This window comes from Populus alba, chromosome 18 (genome assembly GCF_005239225.2).
Source record: "Populus alba chromosome 18, ASM523922v2, whole genome shotgun sequence".
In the NCBI taxonomy this organism is placed as follows: Eukaryota; Viridiplantae; Streptophyta; class Magnoliopsida; order Malpighiales; family Salicaceae; genus Populus; species Populus alba.
In genome coordinates this window covers 8,189,674-8,197,116 of record NC_133301.1, presented here as the reverse complement: position 1 = coordinate 8,197,116, position 7,443 = coordinate 8,189,674, and the positions used below count along the sequence as shown (strand labels likewise).

Below are 7,443 nucleotides of genomic sequence, written 5' to 3'. Positions count from 1 at the left end.
CCTTACGTTAATCTTTCATCTCAAAGTTCTCATTAATTTCTTCATCTTCTGCTTTCATTATTATTATTATTATTATTATTTACATTCTGTTTTATATTACATAATATATATATATTTGATCTTTTCATAAACTCAGTATATAGGCTGGAAACCTGTGACCCGATCTTTAGATCATTCTCAGGTATAACAACGCCACGTACTGAGTATAATAGTTATTATTATTGTTATTATTGTTGTTGTTATTGTTGTTGTTGTTGTTGTCTTGTTATTTATAATTTATACAATTAACCTCTCTGTGGTTCGACCCCGGTCTTGCCGGGTTATTTATTACTTCGACACTCCTGCACTTGGGAGAAGACATCAAGCTTTTGGTCGTATCAAGTTTTTGGCGCCGTTGCCGGGGAGGTAAATTCTTGTATAAATTATAATATTTAATTTATTTTCTCTTTTCACTTTTCATTTTATCTATTTTTGTTTCCTTTGTTTTGTTTTGTTTCTTTTTCTTTTATTTTCTTTTCTTGCTTTTATTCTCTTCTTACACGTGCATGAGAGTTTGGTCACGTACATTAAGTGGTAGACTTTGTAGGGTATCCTCATCATTTTCAGAAAATATGGCCGAAGAAGATAATCAATCACTTCATAATGAGAATAATGAGAATAACCGTATGAGAACACTTAGAGACCACATGAATCCCACAAGAACAAGTGCACCCTCATGCATAGTTTTCCCTCCTGATGCATCTCATTTTAATTTTAAGCCAGGCATTATTCAACTTTTACCATCTTTTCATGGTTTAGACTTAGAAAATCCATACTTGCATTTAAGGGAATTTGAGGAGGTCTGTAATACCTATAATGACTCAAATTGTAGCATGAACACCATTCGATTAAAGCTTTTTTCTTTTTCATTAAAAGATAAAGCTAAAACATGGCTACAAAATTTGAGACCAGGATCCATTCGTGCTTGGGATGATATGCAACAACAATTTTTAAAGAAGTTTTTTCCATCTCATAGAACAAACTCTTTCAAAAGACAAATCATCACTTTCACTCAAAAGCCAGGAGAAACATTTTACCAATGTTGGGATAGGTATCGAGATTTGCTTAATACTTGCCCACATCATGGTTTTGAAACATGGAGATTGGTTTCACATTTTTATGAAGGTTTAACACCTAGAGATAGGCAAATGGTTGAATTGATGTGCAATGGAACCTTTGAAGATAAAGACCCTAATGAAGCAATGGAGTACCTAGACTTGCTAGCCGAAAATGCTCAAAATTGGGACACCACAGGTACTTATGAGGCACCAGGTAAAACTCAACCTCATACATCTAGTGGGGGTATGCACAACCTTAGGGAAGATCATGACCTCCAAGCCAAGTTTGCATCTTTAGCTAGAAAAGTCGAGGCACTAGAATTAAAAAAGAGTGGTCAATTAAAATCTGTTCAAGACATTGTGTGTCAAATCTGTGAAACAAATGAGCATGCAACCAATGATTGTCCAACTTTGCCTTCTTTCAAGGAATGCCTCCATGAACAAGCCCATGCTTTAAACAGTTTCCAAAGACCCAACCATAACCCATACTCACAAACATATAACCCTGGTTGGAGAAATCACCCAAATTTTAGTTGGAAGAGTGATAGCAACAATGCACAAACTTCACATCCACCGTTTCAAGCACACCATAATTTCCAAAATTCTCATGGATATGCACCTCCTTATGCTCCACCTCCTAGAAGAAATTTTGAGGAAACATTGCATGCATTCATTGAAAAGCAGGAGACAATCAACACTCAACTTGCTCAAAGCATGACTGATTTTAAAGATGCTCTTGCAAAATTAACATCTGCTCTCAGTTTCCAAGAGAAAGGTAAGTTTTCCTTCTCAACCACAGCAAAATCCAAAGGGGCAATACCATGCAAATGCAAGTAGTTCTGGAAGCCAACACATGGATCAAGTCAAATCAGTCATCACTCTTCGTAGTGGTAAGGTTATTGAAAAACCTATTCTTGAACCTTGTGAGAAAGATGATGAGTCTATCTCTGAGGGTAAGGAAGGGGTTGAACCTGAACATTGCAAAGAAAAGGCTGATTCCCCGCCAGCACTTCCATTTCCTCATGCCATGATCAAACAAAGGAAAGTTAGTCACAACTCTGAAATCTTTGAAATTTTCAAACAGGTAAGGATCAATATACCTTTGTTGGATGCTATTAAACAGGTTCCTTCCTATGCTAAATTTTTGAAAGATCTGTGCACTGTGAAGAGAAAATTGAATGTGAAAAAGAAAGCCTTTTTAGCCGAACAAGTAAGTGCCATTCTTCAGAACAATAATGCTTTGAAATATAAAGACCCTGGTTGTCCTACAATTTCTTGCTTTATTGGAGAACATAAAATTGAAAGAGCCTTACTTGATCTTGGAGCTAGTGTGAATTTACTTCCATATTCAGTTTTTCAGAGTCTCAATCTAGGTGAGTTAAAACCAACCTCTGTAACTCTTTTACTCGCCGATAGATCTGTAAAAGTGCCTAGAGGAATAATTGAAGATGTGTTGGTACAAGTTGATAAATTCATTTATCCTGTGGATTTTGTTGTCTTGGACACGCAACCTGTTGAAGCATGTAATTCAATTCCTGTCATTTTAGGACGTCCATTTCTTGCCACTTCTAATGCATTGATTAATTGTAGGAATGGACTGATGAAGCTATCATTTGGAAACATGACATTGGAGATGAATATTTTCAACATTTACAAGCAACCTGGAGATGATAATGATTTACAGGAAGTTGACTTTATTGAAAAATTAGTTCATGATCAATTTCAAACCACTTCTAGTGAAACTGAGATTGATGAATCTGATGATTTGCAAATGGTCTACTTTCAGGAATCTAAGGCATGCAATTGGAGACCACAAATTGAAGAATTGCCACCACGATCAATTGAGCCCATACCTTCAAGTGTTCAACCACCAAAACCTGAATTGAAGCCGTTACCATTTAATCTCAAATACTCATTTTTGGGAGAAAATGAAACTTTTCCGGTAATAATCTCGTCCAAACTTAATGCGCATCAAGAAGGTAAGTTATTACAGACTTTGAAAATGCACAAAAATGCATTAGGATGGACCATAGCTGACATAAAAGGAATTAGCCCTTTGATTTGCACACACAGGATTTATTTGGAGGAAAATGCTAAACCCTCTAGAGAAATGCAACGAAGGCTTAATCCTAATATGAAAGAAGTAGTGAAAAATGAAGTCATTAAGCTTCTAGATAATGGAATCATTTATCCTATTTCTGACAGCAAATGGGTAAGTCCTACCCAAGTTGTACCCAAAAAGTCTGGAGTCACTGTGATAACAAATGAGAAAAATGAGTTAATTCCAACTAGGACTGTTACGGGTTGGCGCATGTGCATTGACTATAGGAAACTTAATTCAATGACTAGAAAAGATCATTTCCCTTTACCTTTCATGGACCAAATCCTAGAAAGAGTTGCAGGTCATGAATTTTATTGTTTCCTAGATGGTTATTCAGGTTACAATCAAATTGAAATTGCATTGGAAGATCAAGAGAAGACTACTTTCACATGTCCATTTGGTACTTTTGCATATCGAAGGATGCCTTTTGGATTATGTAATGCACCAGCCACGTTTCAAAGATGCATGCTTAGCATATTCAGTGATATGGTTGAACGTTTTCTTGAAATTTTTATGGATGATTTTTCTGTTTTTGGTGATTCATTTGATGATTGTTTGACTAACTTAGAAAAGGTTTTGAGCAGGTGTGAAGAGAAGAATCTTGTACTGAATTGGGAAAAATGTCACTTTATGGTAACAAACGGCATTGTACTTGGTCACATTGTTTCATCGAAAGGAATTGAGGTTGACAAATCTAAAATCGAGTTAATTGCCAACTTACCAACACCAAAATCTGTTAAAGATGTTAGATCATTCTTAGGACATGCTGGTTTTTACAGAAGGTTCATCAAAGATTTTAGTGTAATATCTAAGCCCTTGAGTAACCTTCTAACAAAGGATAATATTTTTGAATGGACTGAACATTGTGAGGAAGCCTTTGTTAAACTTAAAAACTTGCTTACTTCTGCTCCTGTCATTCAACCTCCTGATTGGTCATTACCTTTTGAAATAATGTGTGACGCTAGTGATTATGCCGTGGGTGCTGTCTTGGGACAAAGGAAAGATAAGAAACCTTATGTGATTTACTATGCAAGTAAAACTTTAAATAGTGCTCAAATGAATTACACTACCACTGAAAAAGAATTACTTGCAGTAGTATTTGCATGTGACAAGTTCAGATCTTATCTTGTTGGCTCACCTGTTGTTGTTTTTAGTGATCATGCAGCATTGAAATATCTTCTCTCTAAGAAAGATTCTAAGGCTAGATTGGTGCGGTGGATTTTGTTACTTCAAGAATTTGATATCACAATCAAAGACAAGAAAGGCACCGAAAATGTTGTCGCGGATCATTTGTCAAGATTGACAACCGATTCGAGATCTGACATTACACCAATCGATGACTACTTTCCTGATGAATCTTTATTTTCTGTCTCTACGATGCCTTGGTTTGCTAATATTGTTAATTTTCTTGTTTCAGGACAATTGCCAGCTCATTGGAGTACCCAAGACAAAAGAAAGTTCTTGAACGAAGTGAAGAACTTTTATTGGGATGACCCTTATTTATTCAAATATTGTCCTGATCAAATATTTCGAAGATGCATTCCTGACAATGAGGTAAGTAGTGTCATTAAATTTTGTCATTCTGAGGCATGTGGGGGTCATTTCTCATCAAGAAAGACAACTGCAAAAATCTTACAAAGTGGATTTTACTGGCCCACCATGTTCAAAGACTCACATGCATTCTGTAAAATTTGTGAAAATTGTCAAAAGTTGGGATCTATTTCGAAACGTCACATGATGCCTTTAAACCCTATTCTTGTCATTGAGATCTTTGATTGTTGGGGTATAGATTTCATGGGTCCATTTCCTCCATCATTTTGGTTTCTTGTACATATTGGTCGCAGTAGATTATGTTTTCAAAATGGATAGAGGCAATTCCAAGTCGAACCAATGATCACAAAATAGTGATAAAGTTTTTGAAAGAAAACATTTTAAGTCGATTTGGAATCCCTCGAGCCATGATAAGTGACGGTGGAACACACTTTTGCAACAAGCCATTTGAGTCTTTAATGAAGAAATATGGAATCACACATAAAGTTGCCACCCCTTATCACCCTCAGACAAGTGGACAAGTCGAGCTTGCTAATAGGGAGCTCAAACAGATCTTGGAGAAAACAGTGAACCCTAATAGGAAAGACTGGTCTTTAAGACTTAATGATGCACTTTGGGCTTATCGAACTGCTTATAAAACATCATTAGGTATGTCACCTTATAGACTAGTCTATGGAAAACCTTGTCACTTGCCTGTGGAAATTGAACATAAAGCTTATTGGGCTATTAAAGCTTTCAATTCAAGCCTTGATGATGCTAGTCAGCTGCGAAAATTGCAAATAAATGAGCTTGAGGAAATAAGAAATGATGCATATGACAATTCAAAAATTCATAAAGCAAGAATTAAAGAGTTTCATGACAAGAAAATACTGAGAAAAAACATTCAATGTTGGTCAAAAAGTCTTGCTTTATAATTCTCGACTCCATTTATTTCCTGGAAAACTAAGAACAAGATGGAGCGGTCCTTTTATTGTGAAACATGTGTATCCATATGGGGCCTGTGATATTGAGAATCCAAAGAATGGCAATGTTTTCAAGGTAAATGGGCATCGTTTGAAAGTTTATTTTGATAATTTTTCGGTTGAAAATGACTCTATTGAATTGAGTGATCCTGTATATAAAGATTGATTCTTTTTCTCACATTGTTTTGTGTTTTGTTGTTTTGCTAGTCTCTCTTTCACCCCGGTCAAATGGCGGATAACGGTACTCCGTGACTTAAGTCGGTTTTTTCAGTTTCCCAAATAACTGATATCTGTATATGTTTGTATAATTCTTAGCTCTTTCTTCCTTCTTTGAATCGCTTCTCTAATTCTCTTTTGAAAATGGACACCACTCTTGAAAAGTTGAAAAGGTATTTTCCCGCTTTGCCTCCAAATGCGATTAATAAAATTTACCGTGCTAGGTGTGCAAGATTGAGGTTGTTAATGAATCATGGAATTCCTGAAGATATCCGTTGGTTAATTGAAGCAAAGGTTCGATTATCAGGTGAGTCATCCAATTCTTTCATTTCACACATGCCTGGAACAGGTAAAAGCACTTTTGCAAAGAAACGTCGTGCAAAACGACTGAAAGTCTGTCACAGATGTGCCAGATGGACTTGTAATGCAACATGTCGTTCTTTAGGAATGGTATCTGTAAACCGTGAAGATAAGATACAATTCATTAAGGATGGCCTGAGTAAGGGGTCTTTAGATAATCTTTTGTTGACCCTTGAGACGCATCCTAGTGGAGATGTACATCGTGTAATTCATGATTTATGGCCACAATTCCATAAAGAACATGATCGACTTAGTCTTGGGAATCTGACTAAAAAAGACCCTGTTTGCCAGTTTTTAAGAAAACTGGATGGGAAGCCTATCCCCGACCCATAGAGGGCGTTTAAGCCGTTCTTGGACGTAAAACCAAGGGAAGATGTGAGCCACAATCACAACTACCTGTACATACATGCTTTTTCAAAATAAATAATTAATAAAGAGAGAGAGAGTTTGTGAGACTACAGCTGGCCTACATATAGGTGGTATGATTGCATTTTCACTTTTTCATCTATAAATTCTTCTCTTCCTTCCCTTCATTTCTACTCATCCCATATATTCATCAAATATAGAAGTGTGTAGAAATGGCAGGTTCCTCAAGTCATCATATAAGAAATATTTGTGTTTTCGGTGGATCCAGTTCTGGGAAAGAAAAAGAGTTTTTAGAATCAGCAAATCATCTTGGCCGGGTACTAGCTGAGAGAAAGATTCATTTAGTGTATGGGGGAGGTAGCCTTGGGTTAATGGGAGGTGTGTCAATGGCTGCATTTTTAGGAGGCAGTCAAGTTTTGGGGGTTGTCCCCAAAGCTTTAGCAAATGGGGACATCATTGGAAAAACAATTGGAGAAGAACTACAGGTCCCAACAATGTCTGACCGACTGAATACCATGTTTAACCATGCTGATGCCTTCATTGCCTTACCAGGTGGTCTGGGCACATTGGAAGAGATCTTTCATATTTCATCTTGGGCCCAACTGCACATTCACCATAAACCCATAGGTTTGTTAAATGTTAATGGTTTTTATGATAAGTTGCTGTCTTTCCTTGATCAAGCTGTGGAACAGGAATTTCTAACATCTTCGGCACGACGAATCATAATCTCTGCTGCTACTGCTGAACAATTGATTGACCAACTACAATCTTTCATCCCTGTCATTGATCC

At 36.6% G+C, this 7,443-nt stretch overlaps 1 pseudogene; it reads left to right on the top strand.

Moving 5' to 3' along the window:
• Window positions 1–286: 286 nt before the first annotated feature.
• On the top strand, window positions 287–6,691 carry LOC140954999 (uncharacterized; annotated as a pseudogene).
• The last annotated feature ends 752 nt before the right edge of the window (window positions 6,692–7,443 follow it).